Below are 25,922 nucleotides of genomic sequence, written 5' to 3'. Positions count from 1 at the left end.
TCTGACACCCAGGCAAGGACTCACACACAGTAGGAGCTCACAGGCGCCCCTCTGACACCCAGGCAAGGACTCACACACAGTAGGTATTCACAGGCGCCCCTCTGACACCCAGGCAGGGACTCACACACAGTAGGAGCTCACAGGCGCCCCTCTGACACCCAGGCAGGGACTCACACACAGTAGGAGCTCACAGGCGCCCCTCTGACACCCAGGCAGGGACTCACACACAGTAGGAGCTCACAGGCGCCCCTCTGACACCCAGGCAGGGACTCACACACAGTAGGTGCTCACAGGCGCCCCTCTGACACCCAGGCAGGGACTCACACACAGTAAGAGCTCACAAGTGCCCTTTGACACTTGGCCTGGGATCTTCACATAGTAGGTACTCACAGGCGCCCCTCTGACACCCAGGCAAGGACTCACACACAGTAGGAGCTCACGGGCACCCCTCTGACACCCAGGCAGGGACTCACACACAGTAGGAGCTCACAGGCGCCCCTCTGACACCCAGGCAAGGACTCACACACAGTAGGAGCTCACGGGCGCCCCTCTGACACCGAGGCAGGGACTCACACACAGTAGGTACTCACGGGCACCCCTCTGACACCCAGGCAGGGACTCACACACAGTAGGTACTCACAGGCGCCCCTCTGACACCCAGGCAGGGACTCACACATAGTAGGAGCTCACGGGCACCCCTCTGACACCCAGGCAGGGACTCACACACAGTAGGTACTCACAGGCGCCCCTCTGACACCCAGGCAGGGACTCACACACAGTAGGTACTCACAGGCGCCCCTCTGACACCCAGGCAGGGACTCACACACAGTAGGTACTCACGGGCGCCCCTCTGACACCCAGGCAGGGACTCACACATAGTAGGAGCTCACGGGCACCCCTCTGACACCCAGGCAGGGACTCACACACAGTAGGTACTCACAGGCGCCCCTCTGACACCCAGGCAGGGACTCACACACAGTAGGTACTCACAGGCGCCCCTCTGACACCCAGGCAGGGACTCACACACAGTAGGTACTCACAGGCGCCCCTCTGACACCCAGGCAGGGACTCACACACAGTAGGTACTCACGGGCGCCCCTCTGACACCCAGGCAGGGACTCACACACAGTAGGTACTCACGGGCACCCCTCTGACACCCAGGCAGGGACTCACACACAGTAGGTACTCACGGGCACCCCTCTGACACCCAGGCAGGGACTCACACATAGTAGGAGCTCACGGGCACCCCTCTGACACCCAGGCAAGGACTCACACACAGTAGGTACTCACAGGTACCCCTCTGACACCCAGGCAAGGACTCACACATAGTAGGAGCTTGCGGGCACCCCTCTGACACCCAGGCAAGGACTCACACATAGTAGGTACTCACAGGCACCCCTCTGACACCCAGGCAAGGACTCACACATAGTAGGTACTCACAGGTACCCCTCTGACACCCAGGCAGGGACTCACACACAGTAGGTACTCACAGGTACCCCTCTGACACCCAGGCAGGGACTCACACACAGTAGGTACTCACAGGCACCCCTCTGACACCCAGGCAAGGACTCACACATAGTAGGTACTCACAGGTACCCCTCTGACACCCAGGCAGGGACTCACACACAGTAGGAGCTCACAGGCGCCCCTCTGACACCCAGGCAGGGACTCACACACAGTAGGTACTCACAGGCACCCCTCTGACACCCAGGCAAGGACTCACACACAGTAGGTACTCACAGGCACCCCTCTGACACCCAGGCAGGGACTCACACATAGTAGGTACTCACGGGCACCCCTCTGACACCCAGGCAGGGACTCACACACAGTAGGTACTCACGGGCACCCCTCTGACACCCAGGCAGGGACTCACACATAGTAGGAGCTCACGGGCACCCCTCTGACACCCAGGCAAGGACTCACACACAGTAGGTACTCACAGGTACCCCTCTGACACCCAGGCAAGGACTCACACATAGTAGGAGCTTGCGGGCACCCCTCTGACACCCAGGCAAGGACTCACACATAGTAGGTACTCACAGGCACCCCTCTGACACCCAGGCAAGGACTCACACATAGTAGGTACTCACAGGTACCCCTCTGACACCCAGGCAGGGACTCACACACAGTAGGTACTCACAGGTACCCCTCTGACACCCAGGCAGGGACTCACACACAGTAGGTACTCACAGGCACCCCTCTGACACCCAGGCAAGGACTCACACATAGTAGGTACTCACAGGTACCCCTCTGACACCCAGGCAGGGACTCACACACAGTAGGAGCTCACAGGCGCCCCTCTGACACCCAGGCAGGGACTCACACACAGTAGGTACTCACAGGCGCCCCTCTGACACCCAGGCAGGGACTCACACACAGTAGGTACTCACAGGCACCCCTCTGACACCCAGGCAAGGACTCACACATAGTAGGAGCTCACGGGCACCCCTCTGACACCCAGGCAAGGACTCACACATAGTAGGTACTCACAGGCACCCCTCTGACACCCAGGCAAGGACTCACACATAGTAGGAGCTCACGGGCACCCCTCTGACACCCAGGCAAGGACTCACACATAGTAGGTACTCACAGGCACCCCTCTGACACCCAGGCAAGGACTCACACATAGTAGGAGCTCACGGGCACCCCTCTGACACCCAGGCAAGGACTCACACATAGTAGGTACTCACAGGCGCCCCTCGACACCCAGGTAAGGACTCATAGGTAAGAACATAGTAGGTACTCACAGGCGACCCTCTGACATCTAGCCCAGGACCTGCACGCAGTAGGTGCTCAACACACACCCCTGAATGAACAGAAAGCATCACTGGGGAAGGCCCTCGGTACAGGAGACAGGAAGTGTCCTGGCCCCACTCAGTAGCAGGCCAGTGGGACCACTGGGCTCTGCTGCTCCCCGTTATCAGGCACAGGGCCGGCGGCGGGACTGTTGGGTCCCCAAACATGCCCATGTCCTAATTTCTGAAACTGAGGATGTGACCTGATAGGACACAGGGGACCTCACAGCTGTGATGAAGGATTTTGAGATGGGAGATTAACCCGGTTCAACTAGGTGGACCCGGGGCAGTCACAGTGCTCCTTGTAGGAGAGAGACAGCAGGATTGGAGGAGTCTGAATCAGGAAGTGATGGGCCACAGAAGCAGAGATTGGAGGGTGCGCTTTGAGGACAGAGGAAGGGGCCACAAGCCAAGGAAAGCGGGAGGCCACTAGAAGCTGGAAAAGGCAGGGTTGCGGATTCTCCCCCAGAGCCTCTGGGAGGAGCCAGCTGACACTTTGACTTCACCTCCATGAGACTGACTGCAGACTTCTAGCCCCCAGATCCGTGAGAAAACAAACTGTATTGTTTTGAGCCACTACGTGGGGGGTCATTTGTCATGGCAGCAGCAGGACACCCGTATGAGGGCAGAGCTGGCAGGGGCAGGAAGGGCTGCCTCGCCGTGGGCTGGGGGGCGATGCCTGGGAGAGACGGTGTGGATTTGGCTGCAGAGGCCCAGGATGTCTGGATGTGGAAGGAGAGTCTCCACTCGTTCCCTGGGCTGTGCCACAAAATGAGAGCGCCCAGCCCGGCCAAAAAGCTTTGACTACGATCCCAGTAACATGATGTCCTAAACAATTCCACCCAAGACCTGAAATCCTCATCAGAAGATGTGGGACATGAATGAACGGAAGGGTCCTCGGCAGCCTATGAGTCCTCACCGGCTCAGTGACCCTGGAAATATGGAAAGCAGGATAATCCCAGCAACAACCGCGGTGCTGACAGCCGCCGTGTGCCGGGTGCCAGGTATGAGTTCGGTTCTGCACCAGCACCTGCTAAGCACGCGAGGCTCACAGCAACCTCCTCCACGAGTCTCACGCTCCACTTCTCAGGTGAGGACACGGACTTGGAGTGCTTCGCCGAGAGCCCCCCGCCCCACCCTGCCCCCGAGTCGGGACGCATTTCTAATCCTAAAGCCTTTTCTTTCAGCCCTGATACTTTACTGCACTTGTAACCCCCTGGGGGCCCCAAAACCACAGACGCTCACTAATTTGGACACTAACTCCGATTTTGCAAACATGGGGCCTTTGCTTAAGGAAACATTTCCTCGTGGGCACCACAAATTCATGTCACCAGCACCACTGCCAAGCAAGCTTTGGAAAAGCCTGAGAAAATGTTTGCCCCACTCTCAGAAACCTCTCCTGACTGTTTACCCAGAAGGAAAAAACAAATCCAGCTACTCAGTTTCACTGGTCCTTTAAGGATCTCAAGAAGACAACTTCTAGTGACCTTCACACACCGTTTCCAAGTGATCAACGCACACACCGAGTCACACAGCTGTACTTACAACCTCGACTCAATTCAGACTTCTCCAAAATCCACTCTGGCCACTCTCCTAATTCGAGGAAGTGATGGCGCCTCCGTCCACCTGACCCATCTCCCTCCAGCCCCTCTGCGTGCTGGCCGCCATCTCCCCACAGAGGCCGCACTGTTCGCTCACAGCACTGAGTGCAGCCAACAGGAAACCCAGGTCCCTAAGGAGAGCCACAGATGCTCCGCTGGGGCATTGCCCAGGTGCTTCACAGGGCAGCCTACATCTGCCAACTCTGTTGATTGCCCCAGAGGAACAAGGCACAACCATCCGAAAGCAGACGCTCAAAGGAGTGCCAGAGACCTCCCTGGAACTCCTAGGCCTGATCCCCGCCAAGGTGGCAGTGAGGAGGCAGGGGGAACTAGGAGCATGCTGAGGGCACCTGCCACCCTAGCTCTGCCCTCGGCGTCCACCTGGGTCTTGGCCGAGTCCCCGGCCCCCTCCTGGCCTGGTGCGGCTTCACCTCTGCACCAAGGAGGTGGGCGAATTAGCTCACAGACCGCCAGGTTTGGGACTTTTGTCTGTCAGTAAAATTATCCCCCAACCCTCAAAAACGGAAAGGCAACCTAGGAGTTGCCAGTGTTTGAAAACCGTTTAATAACCCCTGTCTCCTGCCAATAGAAAGAATGTGATCCCAGAATAAAGGGCAGGATAAATGGAGCTTCATGCAAGCCTTGGTGTGTTATCCTTGTTTGGTTTATTTTGCCTGGGTCCTGCGGAAATGCTGCCCACACTGGCATCATTTGGGACACACAGGGCTGGGTGGCTCTAGGGCCTGCCCAGTTTCTGACCCTTTATGAGTTGTAGGAAATCCATGTTGAGGCCAATTTCACTGACCAGGTCTCCTCGTCCATCCCCCTGACTCACATAAACTTTTTTTTTTTTTTTGAGACGGAGTCTCACTCTGTCGCCCAGGCTGGAGTGCAGTGGCTGGATCTCAGCTCACTGCAAGCTCCGCCTCCCGAGTTTACACCATTCTCCTGCCTCAGCCTCCCGAGTAGCTGAGACTACAGGCGCCCACCACCTCGCCCGGCTCATTTTTTGTATTTTTAGTAGAGACGGGGTTTCACCGTGTTAACCAGGATGGTCTCGATCTCCTGACCTCGTGATCCGCCCGTCTCGGCCTCCCAAAGTGCTGGGATTACAGGCTTGAGCCACCGCGCCCGATCTGACTCCCATAAACTTTTGAGGGCTAAATATGGCATTCGATAATTTTGAGAGCCTAATTTCCACTAATGACAATTTGCTGCATGAATACAAAACTGTGTGGATACCCCGGTAAAGTGATAGACCGTGACCACACTGAGCATCATGTTGACTGTAGGTCACCTTGGCTTCAAGAGGTTAAAAGGTTTTAGGGCATTCGTTTGCATTCCTTCCTTTATTACTAGTCTACTTCTGTTCTTTATTTTTCTCTTTCAGAAAACGCAACTTACCACTTTCAACGAGGTCTTCATTACAGAGAAGACAGACTCTTCTACGTCACTTTCAGTAGGCATGGCTCCCTGCTGCTAGTCACCTTTTAATCTAGAAATGTTCATGTCTCAGTCACTTTTAATTTGTGTTTCCTCTGTGACATTTATCTAACTGATGCTTTTGTTCCTCTATCATCTTTACCCTTTGTGTGTTTTCTCTGGATTACAAATATGCTTCAGATTGTTTTGTTTTGCTTTTTAGCCAAAATACTTTACGAATGTTACATATTAATGTTTCAAACATAATTTTTTTTTTCTTTTCATGTTAAGCACACAGTCTTTTGTTAGGCCTTCAAATAGTCTATGGCATGTGTATATACGTAAGAATCGGGCAGAAATTCAACATTTGCATTAAAGCAAACTTAGTCTGGTGATCGTTATAAACATTTGGTGCCAGAGTTCTAAGAACAGAACTCAAATTCCATGCACAAAACACCACTACGCCCAAATTTCAACACATGAACATTTGCCTAATTCCATCTTGTCACTGTTACACACACACACACACACACACACACACACACAACTTAATAATAAATGATTCAAATATCAAGCTTGGCCGGGCGCGGTGGCTCAAGCCTGTAATCCCAGCACTTTGGGAGGCCGAGATGGGCGGATCACGAGGTCAGGAGATCAAGACCATCCTGGCTAACACGGTGAAACCTCGTCTCTACTAAAAAAAAAAAAATACAAAAAACTAGCCAGGCGAGGTGGCAGCCGCCTGTAGTCCCAGCTACTCGGGAGGCTGAGGCAGGAGAATGGTGTAAACCCGGGAGGCGGAGCTTGCAGTGAGCTGAGATCCGGCTACCGCACTCCAGCCTGGGCGACAGAGCGAGACTCCGTCTCAAAAAAAAAAAAAAAAAAAAAAAAAAAAAAAACCAAATATCAAGCTTAGCTGAATAGAGTCAGCTTTGGTTTCTAAATGTGATCTTGATTTAAGGTACCATAAAAGAAAAATAGCAAAAGATCAAATATTTGGGATTAAGAATCATAAACAAGAATTTTACAGTGTGTGTGTTTATATTTATTGATTCAAAGTTCATTCAAACAAGCGAACCCCCCTCCGCAGGCTTTGGGCTGGCTAGGGGAACCTCCTTGGGGTCAGAGGGGCTCCAAGGCCTTAACAGCCTCACAAAATATAAGAAGATGCCTCATTTTGGAAACAGACTGGTACTTGTTCCATCTTTGCTCCTCCCTCGATGAAAAGTGAGGCAGGCTAGTGCTCAGTCCAAGAGTAAGGGTCCTGCAACCCAACTCCCACTCCAAAATCTGGGGGTGGACAGGGGACAAGGGTATCTGGGGTGCCAGGGAAGACAGTCCAGGCACCACAGTCATGGGACAGTAAGGAACTGACCCTGTGATCCTCTGGCCAGACCCTTCAGTGAACATGGAAGGGCACTGAGGCCCAGCAGAGCCCAGGTTATGACACAGGGCTGGGGCTCTGGGCCCAGAGATTTTTCCCTCTCCACTGGAAGGCATTTGACTCCAGGGTCTGCTGAGGGCATGTGGGCCACAGTGCAGTCAGGTCTGGGTCTGACCCAGCTGGGGTGAAGGCTGATCAGAGCTGCCCTGCTAGGAAGGGTGGTGGACAGCAGCCGGGAACAGTTTCTTAAGCTACATTCCGGGAGCTAATACAAATTCCACAGGGCCATTTTGGAGGTGAAGAGGGAAGGTATAGAGGAAGGAAATGTCCATGCAAAACGTAGTGATGAAAAGAGAAGAGCAGGTGTGAGGGGCACCTGAACCCATCGGGGGATCCTAACCCAGGTGATTCCAGAATCCTGCTGCAGGAAAATATCATTGTTCAGACAATTGTAACCAATATTGTCGGCAGCCTCACTCAATCAGAAACTACCACAAAACCCTTTATTTTGAAAGTCACACTAATGTTTCCTTGGAAGGTTTAGTAAACCTTTAGTAAAGATTTTAGTAAAGTCTAACAATAGGTTCATGAAACTTACTCCTTTAAAAGCATTTGACAGAAGGAATGGGGAGAGGATTGATATGAAAAATATCAAATCACCCCAGAGAGATAAATAAAAGATGATGATGGTAGAAAGAGGGATGATAGATACATAGATGACAGATAGATGATGAATGGATAGAGAGAGAGAGAGAGATAGCTATAGATAGCTACAGATAGGTGATTGATGGATAGAGATATATATATGATAGATAATAGATGATGGATTGACCGATGAAGAGATACATAGGTCAATCAATTGATTTCCTGTTTCATTGGTCAATACCCAAGAGGCTGTGTGTGTTAAGATGACGTGGAAGATTATATTTTCCACAGATGAATGTGACACTATCTTCCCTCCCACACACTCGTCTACAGTGTGACCTTACCACCCTTCCATCACGAGGTGGGGTCTACATTCTTTCCCTCTGAATCTGGGTGGATTTGTGGCTGTTTGGGCCAATAGCATCTGGGAAGAGTGATGCATGTGGCATCTGGTCACTGGCTCACAGGGCCATGCAGTTTCTGCCGAGTCTACTGGTCCACTCGCTTTTGGAGCCTGGAAACACCAGATAAGAAGTCTGGCTCCTCTGAGGCAGCCATGCTGTGAGGACACTCGAGGTGCATGGAGAGGTCGCATGCAGGAGCTGTGGTCAACAGTCCCAGCTGAGCTCCTTGGCATCTGCGGGCATCAACCACCACACAGGAAGCAAAGGCTCCTTCAAATGGTTCCAGCCACCAGCTGTCAAATCTTTCCAGAAAGAAGGCCCCAGAGATGGTGAATCAGAAACAGGCATGCCCAGCACACCCTCTCTAGCTTCCCGCCTCACAGTATCATGAGTACACAATAGGGTTGATTTGCACACACAGCAATCACTCCTGGGACACATACGGCTTAGCATCTTTCTTTCTCTAACCTCTCTTTTTAAAGTCCCTCCAAGTTAAAAACTCTGAAATGCTGTGATTTTCTTGTTGGAAAAGTGGCCGTCACTGCAAAGCACATACATTTGTTCCCCTACCTAGAGCTGGCAGGCAGCTCTCAGATTTCCCCGACTCCAATCAGACTCCTTAATTCCACACGGCTTCTAAGCGGGAAATTGCCAGACATACACACGCTGGTTGGGCAAAGCCTGACGTTAAGAGGTTGTGGAGAAGCCAGAACTGGCCCCAAGGTAGCCAAGGGGCCCAGAGGCCTGGCGTGAAGGTCAGGAGGACCCTGGGGAGAGGAAGAGGGACCCACCAAGCCAGGACCTGTCAGCAGTTATCTGTAGCTGTAAACTCTGTGCAAACCTATGGGGTGCTCCAAAACTTCTCAAGCTCTGCGCTAAGAGCTATGCATGCGGGTCTGTGCAGTGCCAGCTCTTTGCGTTTCACTGCCTAGCGATATTCCACGGGGCATGCCATGTTCATTTCTTCATTCGCGTTCCTGACTGTGGGTCGTTTCTGGATTTCCATGCTCAGACTCTGTTGCAGCTGCCCTCCAAGGCTTGGCTCCTGGTGGGCACACAGGAGTGGCTCAGTGCCCATGGTCAGTGATGGAATAGGGGGAAGCTGAACTTCTTTTTGTTGCTGTGGTTCAGCTGTTTTTTTAAAACAGCTTTCTTGAGATACAATTTACAGACCATGCAAGTCGCCTATTTAACACGTACAGTTCAACGGTTTGTGATGTTTTCACAGATACGTGCAACCATCACCGGTCAATTGTATAGCATTTCGGTGATCTCAGAAGGAAACTCTATGCCCTTCAGCCATCACCCTCGTTCCTGAACGACCACAGGTCTGTCTCTGTAGATCCCTATCGTGAACATGGGATAAATGGGATCATGGGTTGTGTGATCTTCTGCGACTGGTGTCTTTTGCTTGGCAACTTTCCAAGTGGTATCCATGTTGCGGTGTGTATCGGTACTTCATTCCTTTTTACAAATATTATTCCATTGTGTGGATGTAGCAGAGTTTACGTATTCATTCATCCATTCATGAAAACTTGGGTTGTTTCCATTTCTGGCTATTACAAATAAGGTTGCTACAGACATTTGTGTACAGGTTTTTGAGTGAATGTAAGTTTTGTTGTTGTTGCTGTTGTTGTTTTAGACAGAGTCTGTCTCTGTCTCCCAGACTGTGGAGTGCAGAGGTGCAATCTTGGCTCACTGCAACCTCCACCTCCCTGGTTCAAGCGATTCTCCTGCCTCAGCTTCCTGAGTAGCTGAGACTACCACGCCCGGCTAATTTTTGTATTTTTAGTAGAGACAGGGTTTCACCATGTTGACCAGGATGGTCTTGATATCCTGACCTCATGATCCACCCGCCTCGGCTACCCAATGTGCGTGAGTCACGGCACCCTACCGAGTGAATGTGAATTTTCATTGCAGGAGTGGAATCGCTGACTTGATGTTGCATTGTTGGAGCCCCTGCTTCCCACAGCAGTCGCACTATTTCACATTCCCCAGCAATGTGTAAGAGTTGGATATGTGCTTCTGTAACTTGACAAGATGCCACCAAACTGTTTCCCCAGTTGGTGAGTCATTGTCATCCATCAGCTCCTCTGTCAGCATCTCTAAGTCCCTGCTGTGCCCCTCTTCACCAGCAAATGGTATTGTCAGGCTTAAACCTTTGACACTCGGACGGGTGTGAGGAAACTCAGATGGGTATGAGGACACTCAGACGGGTGTGAGGACACTCAGATGAGTGTGAGGACATCGGACGGGTGTGAGGACACTCGGAAGGGTGTGAGGACATCAAATGGGTGTGAGGACACTCGGAAAGGTGTGAGGACATCAGACAGGTGTGAGGACACTTGGAAGGGAGGACACTCGGATGAGTGTGAGGAAACTCGGACAGGTGTGAGGACACTCAGATGGGTGTGAGGACATCGGACGGGTGTGAGGACACTCGAAAGGGTGTGAGGACATCGGATGGGTGTGAGGACACTCGGATGGGTGTGAGGACACTCAGAAGGGTGTGAGGACATCAGATGGGTGTGAGGACACTCGGAAAGGTGTGAGGACATCAGACAGGTGTGAGGACACTTGGAAGGGAGTGAGGACACTCGGACGAGTGTGAGGAAACTCGGACAGGTGTGAGAAAACCCGGACAGGTGTGAGGACGCTTGGACGGGTGTGAGGAAACTCGGACGGGTCTGAGGACACTCGGACGGGTCTGAGGATGCTCAGACGGGTGTGAGGACACTGGGACAGGTGTGAGGACACTCAGACGGGTGTGAGGACACTTGGACGGGTGTGAGGATGCTCAGATGGGTGTGAGGACACTCGGATGGGTGTGAGGACACTTGGACGGGTGTGAGGACACTTGGATGGGTGTGAGGACACTCGGATGGGTATGAGATCATGGCTCACTGTGGTCTAGCTCAGACTTCCCTGAGCTCTAGGATGGAACCGTGGGAAAGCACCAGCATTCAACCGTGTTGAGCGGCTGAAAGTGACAATTTCATAAGGTTCAACCTCATAGTAACATTGAGCTTCTTTCCATGGGATTTCTCTCTTTTTTGCCCATTTTGATGTCTTCCACTGTGAATTTCCTGTTCATATCTTTTGCCCATTCTTCTGCTTTTTTAAGAGGGTGAGATCTTTTTCTTGTTGATTTATTAAAATCATTTATGCATTCTAGATATTAATCCATTACTGCACACATGTTGAAAATACCTTCTACTGCTCTGTGGCTTGCCTTTTCTTTTTGTGTATGGTATTTCTTGACAATCACAGGTTTTAAATTTCAATAGAAAGGACTTTATTAAACTCTTCTTTGTCTGTATATCCTCTTTGTGCCCTGTTAAGAAATCTTTCCCTACACTGGAATCATAAAGGTCATCTCCTTCTGTATCAGTTGGGGTTCTCCAGAGAAACAGAACCCATAGGAAATACCTATCTATATTCCATATTTATATCAATACCCAAATCTATGTATGGACACACAGAGAGAGATTATAAGAAACTGACTCACACAATTATGAAGGTGGAGAAGTCCCACCATCTGCAAGCTGGAGACCCCAGAAAGCTGGTGGTGTCGTTCTGGTCAGAGCCCAAAATCCTGATAACCAGGAATACCAATGGTATCAGCCCCAGTTCAAGGGCTGGAGAAGACCAATGTCCCAGGCTGGTGGAGGAAGTAACTATTTCTTCCTTGGCCTCGTCGTTCTACTCAAGCCCTCAATGGATTGGATGGTGCCCGCCCATAATGGGGAGAGTGAGCTTTGCTCAGTCCACTGATTCAAAAGTCAATGTCTTCCAGAAACACCCTCACAAACACACCCAGAATCAATGTTTAGTCAAACATCTGGGGACTCTGTGGCCCAGTCAAGTTGACACATTAGAATTAATCACCACACCTTCCTTCTCTTCTAGAAGTGTTAAAATTGTGCTTATCTCACTTAGGCCTTTAATCCACCACGCACATACCTTTTGTGAGAAATGTGGTGTAGAAACCCAGTGTAACTTCTTTCCTATACTGATAACCCATTATCTTGGCCCCATTTCTTCATTTGTCCTTTCCTGCCACAGTCCAGTCCTCTGCTACACCAGTCTCCCTGTACAACTGGGTCTCCTGGGCTTCTGTCCATCTGATCCCTCTGCAACGATCTACATTTTTTTGACCTAGCTTTTAAAGACTTGATAGTTTAAGGTGCAAGTGACCACACCTTGCCCTTCAAAATTGCCTTGCTGACATTCCAGCCCTCTCCTTGCTCAATAATACACCTTGTAGAGTCAGCTGATCAAGTGTCACTAAAGCAAACACAAACGTATTTGAGATTTTATTGGAATTCTATTGAATGAATAGATTAAGTCAGGACAGATGATATCTTTAGGAAACGGAGTGCTTCTACCCATGAGCTGAGAGTATTAGCTCATTCTTTCTTTCCAGCTGCTTAGGATTTCATTCTGGAGAGGAACCAAAAATGACTTAAGCAGGTCCTGACTGACCGAGTGTTCAGAGAGAGTGCAGGATTTTCTGTTATAAACAATACTGCAATGAACATGGCCATGCAGGCGTCTTGGAATGTGAGTGGGAGGATGTCAGTAGGGTGAATCCCTACCAGTGGAGCTGCTGGATACGGTGTGAGCACTCCAAGTTTAGGAATGAATGCCAAAGTTCCTTCTGGAAAGATTATTCCAGTTTACATGGCAAGGAATCAGACTTCATGTGTGAGTGGTGGGCTCAGGCTGGTGGGATGGGGTTCATCCTGACTCCCTTACAGGCCTGCAAATGTCAAGGTGTCCTGCTGTGACTTAAAAACAGCAAGACCGTCCTGCACTGGTCCCTCTGCCCCTCTCACAGATGGGGTTCTGAGGACAGTGCTGGGAAGCGCAGTTCCTCCTCCCACTTTACTTGTAGACCTTGAGTAAGAGCCAACCTTAACTCATGACTCCGGAGCTTACCTGCATTCTTCCATAGGGCGCAAATTCTGCAAGGGACAGGGGTTGACCCTTGCCCGGAGCTTGTGCCCAGTAAATACTTGTTAAACTAATCGGGTTAATAACATGTCCAGCTGAAGGATTCACATTTGGCAGAGGCTTTCCTAGTCCTATTAGCAAGACACACCCTGGTTTGTTCCTCAATGCACTTCCTCCAACCTTCCAGAGGCACCTGACCATGAACCTTCAGCACATCCCGTGACCCAGGGAGCCATGTCTCCTCTGTAATCTGGCTGTGGAGCCAGGGACCAAGTCTGGGTGGCTGATGTCCCAGGAAGCCTTCCAGTCTGATCTTCAGCAAGACCTCAGAAGTTCTTAGACCTTGCTTCTGCTGCATTTTATTGGCCCATGCACTCAGATTCAAGGGGAGGAGCAATAAAATCTACCTCTCAGTAGGGAGGTGGCATCAATGTGTGGCGGGGAGGCAACTGATGGTGCCATCTTTGGATCCAGCAGCCCAGGACATTGGCCATAATGTAAACACCAACAATCACAGATGCCACTTGTTAAGGTTTAATCCATGCCAGGCACTGGGCAAGAGACTCTTTTCAGCTGCCCTTCTGGGTTCCTTTTCTATTTTTCTTATGTTATGGGTTGGTTAATAAGATTCTGAAAGGTTTCATGTCTTGCCCAAGGCATTATATGCATTATAGTAAGGAGCGTCACCAGGGATCAAACCCACTCCTTTCTTGTTCCAAAGAGTGTGCCCTTTCTGCCACACTGGGGACCTCCTTTTATTATTTTCTAGGATATTTTTTCAAAGGCACTAAACTTGCCTCAGCTTTCCCATATATCTTAATTTAAAAAAAATTTTTTTTCTTTTTTTTGAGACGGAGTCTTGCTCTATAACCCAGATTGGAGTGCAGTGGCACAATCTCAGCTCACTGCAGCCTCCGCCTCCTGGTTCCAGCGATTCTCCTGCCTCAGCCTCCCAGGTAGCTGGAATTACAGGCACACGCCACCATGCCCGGCTAATTTTTGTATTTTTAGTAGAGATGGGGTTTCACCATATTGGCCAAGCTGGTCTCGAAACCCTGACCTCAGGTTATCCGCTCACATCAGCCTCCCAAAGTGTTGGAATCATAGGTGTGAGCCACCACACCTGGCCTAAAAATTATTTGAATTGTGAAATATAACATACAAAAGAGCATGTATATTGTTATAAAGCAAACATCCATGTATCCATCACTCAGGTCAAGAAATAGGCAACAGCCCACACCCAGACGCCCCCGTCTCGGACATCCTGAGCTCCCAGCCGCCTGAGCAGGGCCTCCTCCCCTTCCGGAGATAACCACCACCTTGATTCTTATGGTGAGTGCTTCCTGCTTTTTCTTCTGAGTTTTACTATCTAATTATGCTGCCCTAACAATGTAGTTTCGTCTGTGTTTGAATGTTATATAAATGGAAACATACAGTAAGAACTCTTTCATGTCTGGTCTTTTTTCTCCCTCAATATTATGTTTCTAGGTTGATCCGTGTTGTTTCCTGGGTTCGGTTTATTGGTGTATGTGTGTGCTTGGCGGATTTTGTGGGTTTCGGGTTTTTTTGTTGCATGGTGTTTCATTGCATGAATCTACCACGCTTCAACCCTGTTTCTCTGGATGGGCATTTGGGCTCTGGCAAAGCGCCAATGAGCCTCCATCCCTACCTCTGGGTGCACCCGAGCTCAGGTTTCCACAGGAGGGAGGTGTCCCTGGAGTGGAGGCCCTGCCTTGTGGGCAGCCATGGCCTTGACTTTCCCAGGTCAGACAAGCCCCTTCTGCATGTCCACTCCTTCCAGCGAGGATATGTTTTTCCATGGCTTTGTCTTCTTGCCAACACCTGCTATAGATAAATATTTTAATTTTTATCCATGTGGTGGGCACCTCATGATGTCTGCATGTGACTTTTATATTCCGCAGCATCCCCAAGCCAGTCTCCAAGGGCACGAGGCACACACATGACGCGGAACAACCCTCTCCCGCATCTCAGAGCGCAGTCGCAGAGCTCGGACAGCTTCGAGTCCAGCCCTGGGCACATCTGACCTCACGGCCCGTGGCTTCTTCTCGGACTCCACCTTCAATAGTCTCAGGAGCCAACCAGGATGATTGATGTCAGACCACGCACAAACGTGGGCAGGGACGAAGTTGCCCTCCACGTGCACCTGTTGGGCAAGCGCCCCTGAATTCTCCACTCAGTGGCCAGGACCTTTGATAAGTGGTTTGGATGAAGCAGGGCCGGAGGCTGCCATTCATTGTCCAAGCCTTCAACTACCCACAGGAATCGATCATGGCTGAGAGGATGGAGCTCTGCTAGGTGCAGGTACTGTCTTCAACATTTCCATATGCGTGAGCTTTTTTTTTTTTTTTTTTTTTTTTTTTGAGACCAGTCTCACTCTTGTGCCCAAGATTGGAGTGCAATGGCGCGATCTCGGCTCACTGCAACCTCTGCCTCCCAGGTTCAAGTGATTCTCCTGCCTCAGCCTCCAGAGTGGCTGGGATTACAGGTGCCTGCCAATACACCCGGCTAATTTTTGTATTTTTAGTAGAGATGGGGTTTCTTCATGTTGGCCAGGCTGGTTTTGAATTCCTGACCTCAGGTGACCCGCCCGCCTTGGCCTCCCAAAGTGCTGGGATTACAGGCGTGAGCCACCACGCCCAGCCCGCATGAGCTCATTTAACCCTTACACACACTTTGAGGTACGGCAGTTTTCCCATTTGACAGCCAAACCACCAAGGCACAGAAAAGTTACGAAAATTAGCCAAGATCTCACAACTAGCAGATGGTGGAGGTGAAGCTGTGTTTGGGGTATTCTGGTCCCAGAGCTGGCACACAGAAGCTCCGTGCTGTGCCTCTCCATGCACCACGTGCTCAGGGCACCCAGAAACAGCTCCAACCTCCCCAGACCCAGGAGGACTCCTGCTGCTCAATTGCAAGACACTATAAAGCCACAGACCACATGAAGGTGAAACGGTACACACAGATCAATGAAATAGGGGAGAACGCCCAAAAATCAAGCCACACAAATACACCTAACTACTTAAAAAAAAAAGCACTTAAAAATTTAAAATGGGCTTGAATTTACAGAAAAATTGCAGACTGTAGGGAGAGTGCCAGTGGACCCTGCACTGTTTTCCCCATTTTTAACACCTTACTTTCTGATGGTGTGTTTGTTACAGCTGAGAGACCAACAGTGGGATGTTATTAACTGAACCGGCCTTGGTGCTATTCACTTCACGCTTTAGTCTGAGCTCGCCAGTTTTCCACAATGTCCTTTTCTGTCCCCAGAGAGCCTCCAGGACACCGTGTCACCTTCGGTCACCATGTCTCCTTAGCTTCCTCTGAGCTGCAGCAGCGTCTCAGACTTTCCTTCTTTATGATGAACTTGGCAGTCTGAAGGTGTTTCAGTCAAGTCTGTTGTGGAGCATCTCCCAGCTGAGATGTGTCTAGTTCTCTCTCTTGATTACACCGGGACTACGGGTGTTGGGGAGCAAGACCGTGGAACGGAAGCGCCATTGCAGTCTCCCATCGTGTCGATATCACTTATCACCACGGAGTTGACCTTGATCACCTGGCTGGGGCAGCAGGTGCTGGTTTCTCTACCGCTGAGTTCTTTCCTTCTCCTTTCCATGCTGTCCTCTCCAAAAAGGAGCCACCAAGTGCAGCCTACACTCCAGGCTGGGTAGGGCCGGAGGCATAACTACATAAAGCAGAGCTCTCGTGTGCCGGGGCCTTGTCTCTCCTCCCCATTCACTGACTTACTGAATCATTTATTACATCACTGTGGAGTCATGGGTGTTTATTTTATAATAATTTGGGTTATACCCCAATACCTCGTTATTCATTGTTTGCTCAAATTGTTCCAGCCTTGGCCACTGGGAGTTCCTTCAGGTTGGCCCTGTGACGTGCCGTATCCTTTTTGCTTTGTTTGAGTTCATTTTTTTTTTGGCGGGTGGAAGTTTGGGTTTTTTTTGACAGAATCTCACTCTGTCATCCAAGCTGGAGTGAAGTGGCAAATGGTGTGATCTCGGCTCACTGCAACCTCCACCTCCTGGGTTCAAGTGATTCTCAAGCCTCAGTCTCCTGAGTAGCTGGGATTACAGGCGTGCGCCACCACGTCCAGCTAATTTTTGTATGTTTAGCAGAGATGGGGTTTCGCCATGTTGGCCAGGCTGGTCTCGAGCTTCTGACCTCAAGAGATCTGCCCGCCTCGGCCTCCCAAAGTGCTGGGATTGCAGGCGCGAGCCACCGCGCCCAGCCTTGAGCCTGTCTTTACTTTCTGGCAACACACAGTGCTCCCATCTCACATGTCTACTCCCTCCCCAAGGAGCTCTGGTCCCTTTGACTAGAGGATGGAATCAGAACCCGAGATCTGGGCTCTGGAGTGTTTGCCACAAAGGCACCCTTGCTTCAGTCTCTCTCGGCAGACGGGGTTAGGAAGTTTGTATAGAGCCCATGTATCCGTGCATAGCTAGATCTCTTTCCATACCCACCCACCTCTAGCTATGGGACGCTGACAGGTGTTCACAGTGACGTCCCCAGTGCCCGTGGTTGATTCCAGTCTTGCATCCTTGCTCATTCAAAACCTCCCTCGCCAAGGGCAAGGAGCCCAGCTACTGTTTCGTCCCCGCACACACGCACGGCAGCTTCTCACCCGCACTCCCGTGAGAAATAACTGCACCAACTGCAGTGTTTACGCATGGTTCCCTTTTCCTGTAGTCTTACAGATTTTCATCAAAATACCGTTTCCCAAAGTCGCTTAGGTGAGTGCATCCGCCATGCTTACCGGGGCAGAGGAGTCACACCACGGGGGCCATGCAAAGCAGCTTTCGCCTTCCCTACCGGCTCTTGCAAATCCCACAGAGGATTCTTCGACCATCACCCTCACCCCACAAAGCAGCAACCTGTTCCCAGGAAGAAATGGACGCAGGAAAGACAGAAAGCACGACAGGGACCCAATTGCATATGGCGGCTGAGCACTCCCAGTGTGGCAGCCCAGAAGCAACCTGGCTTTGGCGTGAGAAAGGGAGGAAGCGTCTACCCTCTGACACACCTACTGTTCCCACACAGAGGCCCCTGCTGTCTCCAGCACACATCTGCAAGCCAGTGGCTATTCCACAAAGCCAACTGCCAGGGCCGGGGCCTCTTCATCACGGTGCGTGCGTGCAGCCATGGCCCAGCCTGCTCTCTTCCTGCTGCATTAGAACATCTCCCCCCTGGGGATTCCAGAGCCCTGAGCATTCTTGTGCAAATCTGTTTCCTTGCAGAGCGCATATCTCAGGCAGACACAGAATGTATAGAAAGAGCCAGGCCATCTGGGCTGCAGGCCACAGGCACAGGGCTGATGTTGCAGTGCTGGACACTCTGTTGACTCCACACCCAGCTGAGCTGGAAGGCTTTCCCTTGTATCTCCCAGCCACCGCTGACGAGAGGTCCCTGCCTAAGTCCAGCCCAAGGCACCCCTGAGGGTTTGGCAGGAGTGGGGCACAGAGCCTACTGGTAGGGAGAAGGGACTGTGGGCTCAGGCAGCCCTGACTTTGAAACTGCTGTGCCCCTCACTCGCCATGGAACCTGGAGAGGTGGAAGCTGCCCCTGTGGGTCTCCATCTGCTCATCTAGGAGAAGTAGTGATAAAAGCTGCCTGATTTGGTTTTTTGGTGGTTGGTGGGTTTGAGATGGAGTCTTGCTCTGTCACCCAGGCTGGAGTGCAGTGGTGCAATCTCCGCTCACTGCAACCTTTGCCTCCCAGGTTCAAGCAATTCTCCTGCCTCAGCCTCCCGAGTAGCTGGGATTATAGGCGCCCACCACCACACTCGGCTGATTTTTATATTTTTAGTAGAGATGGGGTTTCACCATGTTGGCCAGGATGGTCTCGAAATCCTGACCTCAGGTGAGCTGCCCGCCTCGACTTCCCAAAGTGCTGGGATTACGGGCGTGAGCCACCGTGCCCGGCCATGCCTGATCTGTTGAATGGACTCAGAGAGGCAGTGAGAGGTGAGAACTCAGTAGACGATGCCTGCAGCAGGGCGATTCTGTGGGTCCCTGCCTCTGGTCACCCGGACATGCTGGAGCCTCCGCCCCAGGCCCTGCACCAGGCACCTGACAGGATGAGATCACCTACCATTTCAGATGGGTGGGCAGGACCCCCACAGAGCTCAGACACGCTGGGTTTGCTCCTGAGCCCCCCTGACAGGGGGCTGGCATGCAGTGGGTGCTGCAGGAAGCCCCCAGTGGGCCACAGTCCGATGGCTACCTCCTGACCTTTCCCCGTGAGCCCAAAGCCCTTTGACAGAGGAGCGTGTCCCAGAGACAGTCCTGCAGGCGGCAGGTGGGTTCAGAGAGAACCCTGCCCTTTACTCTTTAGAATTAGAGCCTCCCAGGCCGGGCGCGGTGGCTCAAGCCTGTAATCCCAGCACTTTGGGAGGCCGAGACGGGCGGATCACGAGGTCAGGAGATCGAGACCATCCTGGCTAACACCGTGAAACCCCGTCTCTACTAAAAATACAAAAAACTAGCCGGGCGAGGTGGCGGGCGCCTGTAGTCCCAGCTACTCCGGAGGCTGAGGCAGGAGAATGGCGTAAACCCGGGAGGCGGAGCTTGCAGTGAGCTGAGATCCGGCCACTGCACTCCAGCCCGGGCTACAGAGCAAGACTCCGTCTCAAAAAAAAAAAAAAAAAAAAAAAAAAAGAATTAGAGCCTCCCGATCAGAGCCAACCTCCTGGGACCCTCGGCAAGTCCGTACCCTCCTCTGGGTCTCCCATTCCCATCTGGAAACACAAGGGTCAGCTTTCCTCTGTGGTCCCAGCCGGCTCTAAGAGCCTTCCTTCCAGAACGTGGTAAGTAATTTATCAAAGGCTCTCAAAATGCCCCGTCCTCTGCCCAGCTCTGTGGCTCAGAGAAAATTCCTGTGCTCTTTCCACGACTTCCTGCAATGCCTTCCCACATATTTCCATATCACTGGGTCCTGTTCCCTCAGCCGCCCCTGCAGCTGTGCGGTTTTAACAACTGCTGGTCTAGAAGGCAGCATCCACTGGGACGGTGACCACTGAGGAACACAAGAGACTCAGAAACGGGGAAACAGCCGCCCAGAGAGGGCAAGCGAGTCCCCCGAGGCCACACAGCGTGGGATGGGTGCTGGGATGCGGTGACGCCCTCCATCCACCTCACTATCCTTAGGGGCCTCCCTAAGATCTCCCGGGCTTCCTGTGCCCAGAGCATCCACGAACCCAGGACCTGGCACAGCCACCAGCCACTCTGCACGGCTGGACCTGTCATCTGAGGACCACTGAGCCTTTGGGCTTCTCTGGATGATTCCAGCCCCACCCCAGCTGGGCCCAGGCTGCTCCAGGGCCTTGGGGAGAGCGGCTGGCCCAGCATGTAGATGAGCTCAGCCTTCCGCGTCTGGTCCCCAGATGCCCCAGCGAGACCTCCTCTGCCTTCTCAGGCGATCTTCCTCTGATCCCCACCCAACACGCTTATCCTCAGGAGACAGAGGTCAGCTCGTGCTTGGCCTACAGAACCCAGGCCATGGAGGGCCCAGCCAGGACAGCCAGCGGAGGTTGCCTTGCAAGCCTGGGGGGTGGGGCCTCCATGGCTGGCTGCAGAGCCGAGTGGGGAGAAGGCTAAGGCCTTGAGAGCAGGGAGGGGCTGGCGATGCCTGCCATGGCATAGATGGGGGTAAGGCTCACCGTGTGGACCATGATGGAGGTGCCCTTGTGTCGCTGTGGCACTTGTCCACCTTAGGGCTTGTTTGCTGGTCTGGATGGGTAGAGAGGGGCAAGGGGGCCCTGTCAGTCCAGGGCTCCGCCTGGGCAGCACTCCACACAGACAGTGCCCAAGGCAGGCGCAGCATCCACACCAGCGGCGCTTCCTCAGTCCTGCAGAGCTGGACACCTCAGCACCTGAGCTGCTGTCACCCAGACCGTCTCACCTGAGCCTGCAGCAGTCGATGAGCACAGAGCAGGGGGAGTTAGCCCGTCTCTCAGATGAGGCACTGACCACCAGGGCAGGGTCACAGTCAAGCGACGGGTCCCGGCAGAGCCACCTCCCACCAACCCCAGCGGGCTATGCCTCTCACACCTCCTCTGCGTCCCGGCAGCCTAGATGCCTGGCACCCTAGACGGCCTCCTCCCACCATTGTCCATCTCTGGCTTTCTGTTTGCTGGGCCTCCGGAGTGCCCGCCATTGACAGGGTGTCAGCCCACGTGGGCCTCCTGAAGCGTCTTCCTGCCTCCTCACCTTCCCAGCCCCCTGCTCACTCTGCCAGGCCTGCAGGACTCCCAGGCTCTGCTTCTCCCTCAGACCCACCCAGGCCCCCTCGGGCTGACAGCCCCCATCCCCTGCTGGGAAATGAATTCCCCCTCTCCAGTCTTCCTCTTCCTCCCCTTCTCTTCTCTGCCCTGAAAGGCATTCGGCGAGAAAGTGAAAGGAGAGGCTTTCTCTTCTTATTAACCTGGAGCTGTGTTGGGGGCGGTGCCAGAAACTGCAAAACCATCGCTGTCCTCACGTGTTTCTGTCTGTGCAGACTGAGGGAAACAAAGCCCTCCAGAGCCACACAGGACACCCCGTCGGGGATCGGACGGCACCCCTGATGAGCTGGTATTCCACAGGGAGCACTGAGGGGCTGGAGAACCTGGGGGCGGCAGGAAGATCACTCTGATTTTGCTGGGAGTGGGCTCTTCACCGTCACAGCCGGGCACCAAGGGGGCACTTGCCAAAAGTCTGAGATCATGGGGGTGGGCTCTGCCCGGCCTCCTGCCCGGACCTCCCAGGAAGCTGGGAGTCCAGGAGGACGGGGTGGAAAGTGCGGAACGCAGACCTCGGGCCCCTGCTCTCCTCTCCCCAGTCTGCCTGTCCCAACAAGGAGGCCTGGTCTACACTCGCACTGGGCCAGCCGGGCCACGCCGGGCCTGGCACGTGCTAGGCGCTCGAGAAGTGCCCGCTGCATGAAGGTCGGGTGAGTGCCAACCCCAAGCAATGCTGTGCCTACAGACTGCTCAGGGTGGCTCTCTGGACACAGCCCACAGTGACTTCTGCCCCAGATCAGACGGCAGCTGCTGGTGCTGCCAACAGCAGGGAAGCCCCTTGGGACCCAGGAGGAGGCCTGGTGAGGACCTGATGCCACCGAGGCCCAGGCTGAGCTGGAGCCCTGGGTCAGCCCCAGACACTGCATCAAGGGACACAGCTGATTGTGGCTCTTCTCTCCGCTACCCTGACCCAGCCTCTGGCCCACCCCTTCCACTGCCCGAAAGGGAAAGGCCACAGTCTGGCTCCGCAGAGGGGAAAGAACACTTGGTTACGAGTGTCGGCAAAACCAGAGGGTAAAATGCTGAGCCCTCTGAGTTCAGAACTTACTGTTCAAAGGCTCACCAAGTCCTGAGGTGGCCAGCAGCAGGGAGCCAGCTGCAGGGACCCTGACCAAGGCAAAGGCCAGGCCCTGTCCTGGGGAGCCACAGGCCAGGGCAAGCATGGCTAAGGGACACAGGCACAGGTGGTCCCAGTCCTCACCTTAGCAGGTGCTGGCACTGGGGCCCCAAAGGACTCCCAGGGGAGATGGCGCCTAGGGTGTGGTTGGCGGTTGATCTGGGATTACTGGTCCCCTTTTCAGGTCACTATAGTGGGGTTACATGGAAGCCCCCAGTCACATTCACCTGGAACCCCCATTCTGTTCCTGGGTGACCTGCACACCTGCAGAGAGATTTCCATGCCTGCCCCACCCAGGGAGGTGGAAGGAGACAAGGCACCCTCCGTCCGGTCCCTCAGACTCCGCCGGATCCCAGTGTCAGCAGAGCTGGCCGCTGAGTAGTACCAGTACTAGTACTACACGTGTACGAGGGGGACCCAAAGCCAGGGCAGGGACCCCAGGCCACCCCCAACCCCACGTCCTCTTGTTCAGCTGGACTGGCCAGGATCTCCCTTCTCCTTGCCATTTCAATCATTTCAGGGCAATTTCCTTTCTCGTCTGAACTCTGATTTCTCCCCAGATGGCTTCCTCCCTCGGTCCCCCTCTAGCAGGTCTGGGCCAAGCCCTGTGGCTAAGGAACATCACAAGCCGTCGCTAGGAAGGGCACCGCGGCGGGTCGGCCGGAAGGCTCTGGCGGCAGCGCGCGTGCTTGGAAAGGGAAGTCCTCCTGCAGAAAGGCCCGGGCTGGGGCTTGGGGCCCATCCCACCGAACCAGGCTCAGTGGCCACAACTATGCCATATGCACATTTTTAGACTGTGAGTCAACTGCTAATAGAGTGATTTTTATAATCACCCCAGAAGGAAGGCTGATTTATAGCTCTTCTCGGTGGAGCAGAGTAAGCAGAAGGTGGGTCTGAAACAGACTTGGGGTGGGGGGCAGGGGAGGGACCCCTCCTAGACCAGCCACTGGCTGGCGTGAAACAAGGCAGAGAAGGCTGCACAAACCTCTTGGTCCCTTATCCACAAGGAGTCTGGCCTTCCTCAGATGAAGAGCAAGACCAAGTTTGCTGTCCTGACAGTCAGGACACTGAATTAGATCCCCTACGGCTGGCTTGTATTACCGTCACTTCAGCGCTTAGTTACCAGGGAAAATCCATCAATCACAGAGATCATTGTCTGTCTCCCTATCCTGTGCCAAGCCGTATGGATTTGGGGAGGAGACGACGACCAACCTTTTATGCAGGAAGGGGGCCACGTGCAGGAAAAAGAAAGTTCCAGATGTAAACAAATAATGCTCCATGGGTCTCACCTGAGCCTGTTGAGCAGGAACTCAGTGGAGAGCAGTCCCATCAGACCAGCCTGTTTGTGTGTCGAACGCTGCGAGAGATGCGCGTACGCCTGGACCTCTGACGCGGCAGAGGCTCTGAGCCTTCACCCTCTGCCCCATTCAGGTGGAAAGCCGGCTCCCTTGCCTGCGGAGGATGCCAGGTCACGGCAAGGCTTCTGCAGGGTGGCTCCCAGGACCACTGGGGTCTCTACTCGGGAAAAGGGGCATGGGCAGGGAGCCAAGACCCAGAAATTCAGCGACTCAGCCTTTTGTGTCTCCAGGACAGGGGGAGCCGCTGCACAGAGGACCCCTTCGATTCCACCCTCGCACCCAGTTGACAACCAGCTCTGCCCCACAGCTGCGGCCCTGGGGAACAGTTAGAGCTGCCCCAGCACTAAACTGAAGGTGGGCGTGATGTCTCCCTCACGGAGGATGTAAAGTAGGGCAGGCGCGGAGAGGCTGAGAGACGTAGGTGCTGAAGCACCATCCAGTCCAAGGACAGCAAAGAGCCAGTGTCCACCTGGACCCCTTCCCTCCTAGTCTCACGACACACGTTGCTGGTCAGCGCCCCCCCCCCCTCCCGATTTCAGGCTGCTCCTCAGACTCCTTCTCAACACAGCCCTCTGGGCCACCAAGTGGAATTGGCGAGGATCGTTTGTGAAACAAATTCTCCGTTTCTCTACATTATAAATAAAATTGAAACTCAGAGGGGCAAGGACCTGCCTGAGATCACTCAGAGTTGGGGCAGAGCAGACACGTGGCCACAGTTGTCCAGAACACCAGGAGAGGGGACGAAGGCAGCGTCCAGGGAGGCGGGGGCACCTGAACCACACAGTGCCAGATGGGATGGGGGCTGCAGGGGCATCACTAAGGACGCGTGTGCTTGTTGAGTGGATGAAGGATAAACATGAAGTCAACAAGGTGTGGGGTGGGGGGCGGCACAGGAGCCGAGAAGGTGGAGTGGAAAAACAAACAGAGATGAGAATCAATGGCCTGCAATAAAGGTTATTGTCATTAGAAAACAAATCTCTTATCATGGTGGGAAAAGAATATGGGAGAGAAGGCCCGTGGTGGAGGCCTCGGCTCTGTCTGTCGTCACTGGAAGGACAGGATGGTGGCTACCAGGTGCTTTGCCAGGCCCCGCTGGGCATTGGAGGAGTCACCCGTTGCTGCCCATCTCGGCAGATAGAGGCAGATGACCCCGGAGCATCGCCCCTCAGGGCAGGGCTGTGAGTTTTCATCCCACGGAGGCTCAGGCCATTCCCAGTGAGAGGAGACTATGTCTGCGTGGCACGTTCTCACGTGCACTGAGTGTGATTGTAATCAGTTGTCCCAAAGCCATGGGGATCAACTGTTCGTCGACTCCCTTTCAGGGGCTGTTGGAAGAATTAACTGCACGTCAGCTAGACGCAGAAAAAGGCTGAACTGCTTCTCAGCGTGTATGTGGAATTCTTAACTGGGATTTTCAATATGGTTCAGAGCCAAACTGTTCTTTCTCTCGGAAAACATCTGAGAGTCCTGAAAGCCGGTGAGAACGTAATCGCACGTACACACTTTCGGCAAGCCTCGGGCTGGAACAGCTCTCACATGTGGACTCGGGCTTGCCGGGATGCAGACGGGTTGGAGACAGATCTGCTCAAAGGCGGCCCAGCAGGAGTGAGAAACCCACTCTTCCCCACCCTTCCAGAGCTTTCTGCAGCCCCTCAGGAGCCCACCGAGGAGGCTCAGAGGCTGCTCTGGGACAAGGAGCGGCCAAGGTGGGACGCAGGGCAGTGGGCAGGCTTCCCCGGGCAGCGACCCCAGCACCCCTGCTTCCAGCATCCCCGTCTCAGTCCCCTCCATATGCAGAGCTTCCCCATGTGATTAATGTAACAAAGGGGCCCTGTGGCTAAGGAAACACCAAGACACAGGACGGTCACATAAACGCCAGCCGTGCTTCGGCAAGATCCCCGTTGGAAATACAGAAGCGAGACGGTGCGTCTGCAG

At 53.2% G+C, this 25,922-nt stretch overlaps 1 long non-coding RNA gene across 1 annotated transcript in view; it reads right to left on the bottom strand.

The window, feature by feature from the left end:
• Window positions 1-25,922, bottom strand: part of LOC105471886 (uncharacterized) — a 131,546-nt gene that overhangs the window by 44,749 nt on the left and 60,875 nt on the right. The window lies entirely within an intron of this gene.

Source organism: Macaca nemestrina, chromosome 14 (assembly GCF_043159975.1).
Source record: "Macaca nemestrina isolate mMacNem1 chromosome 14, mMacNem.hap1, whole genome shotgun sequence".
Lineage (NCBI taxonomy): Eukaryota > Metazoa > Chordata > Mammalia > Primates > Cercopithecidae > Macaca > Macaca nemestrina.
This window is presented reverse-complemented; position numbering and strand designations above follow the sequence as displayed.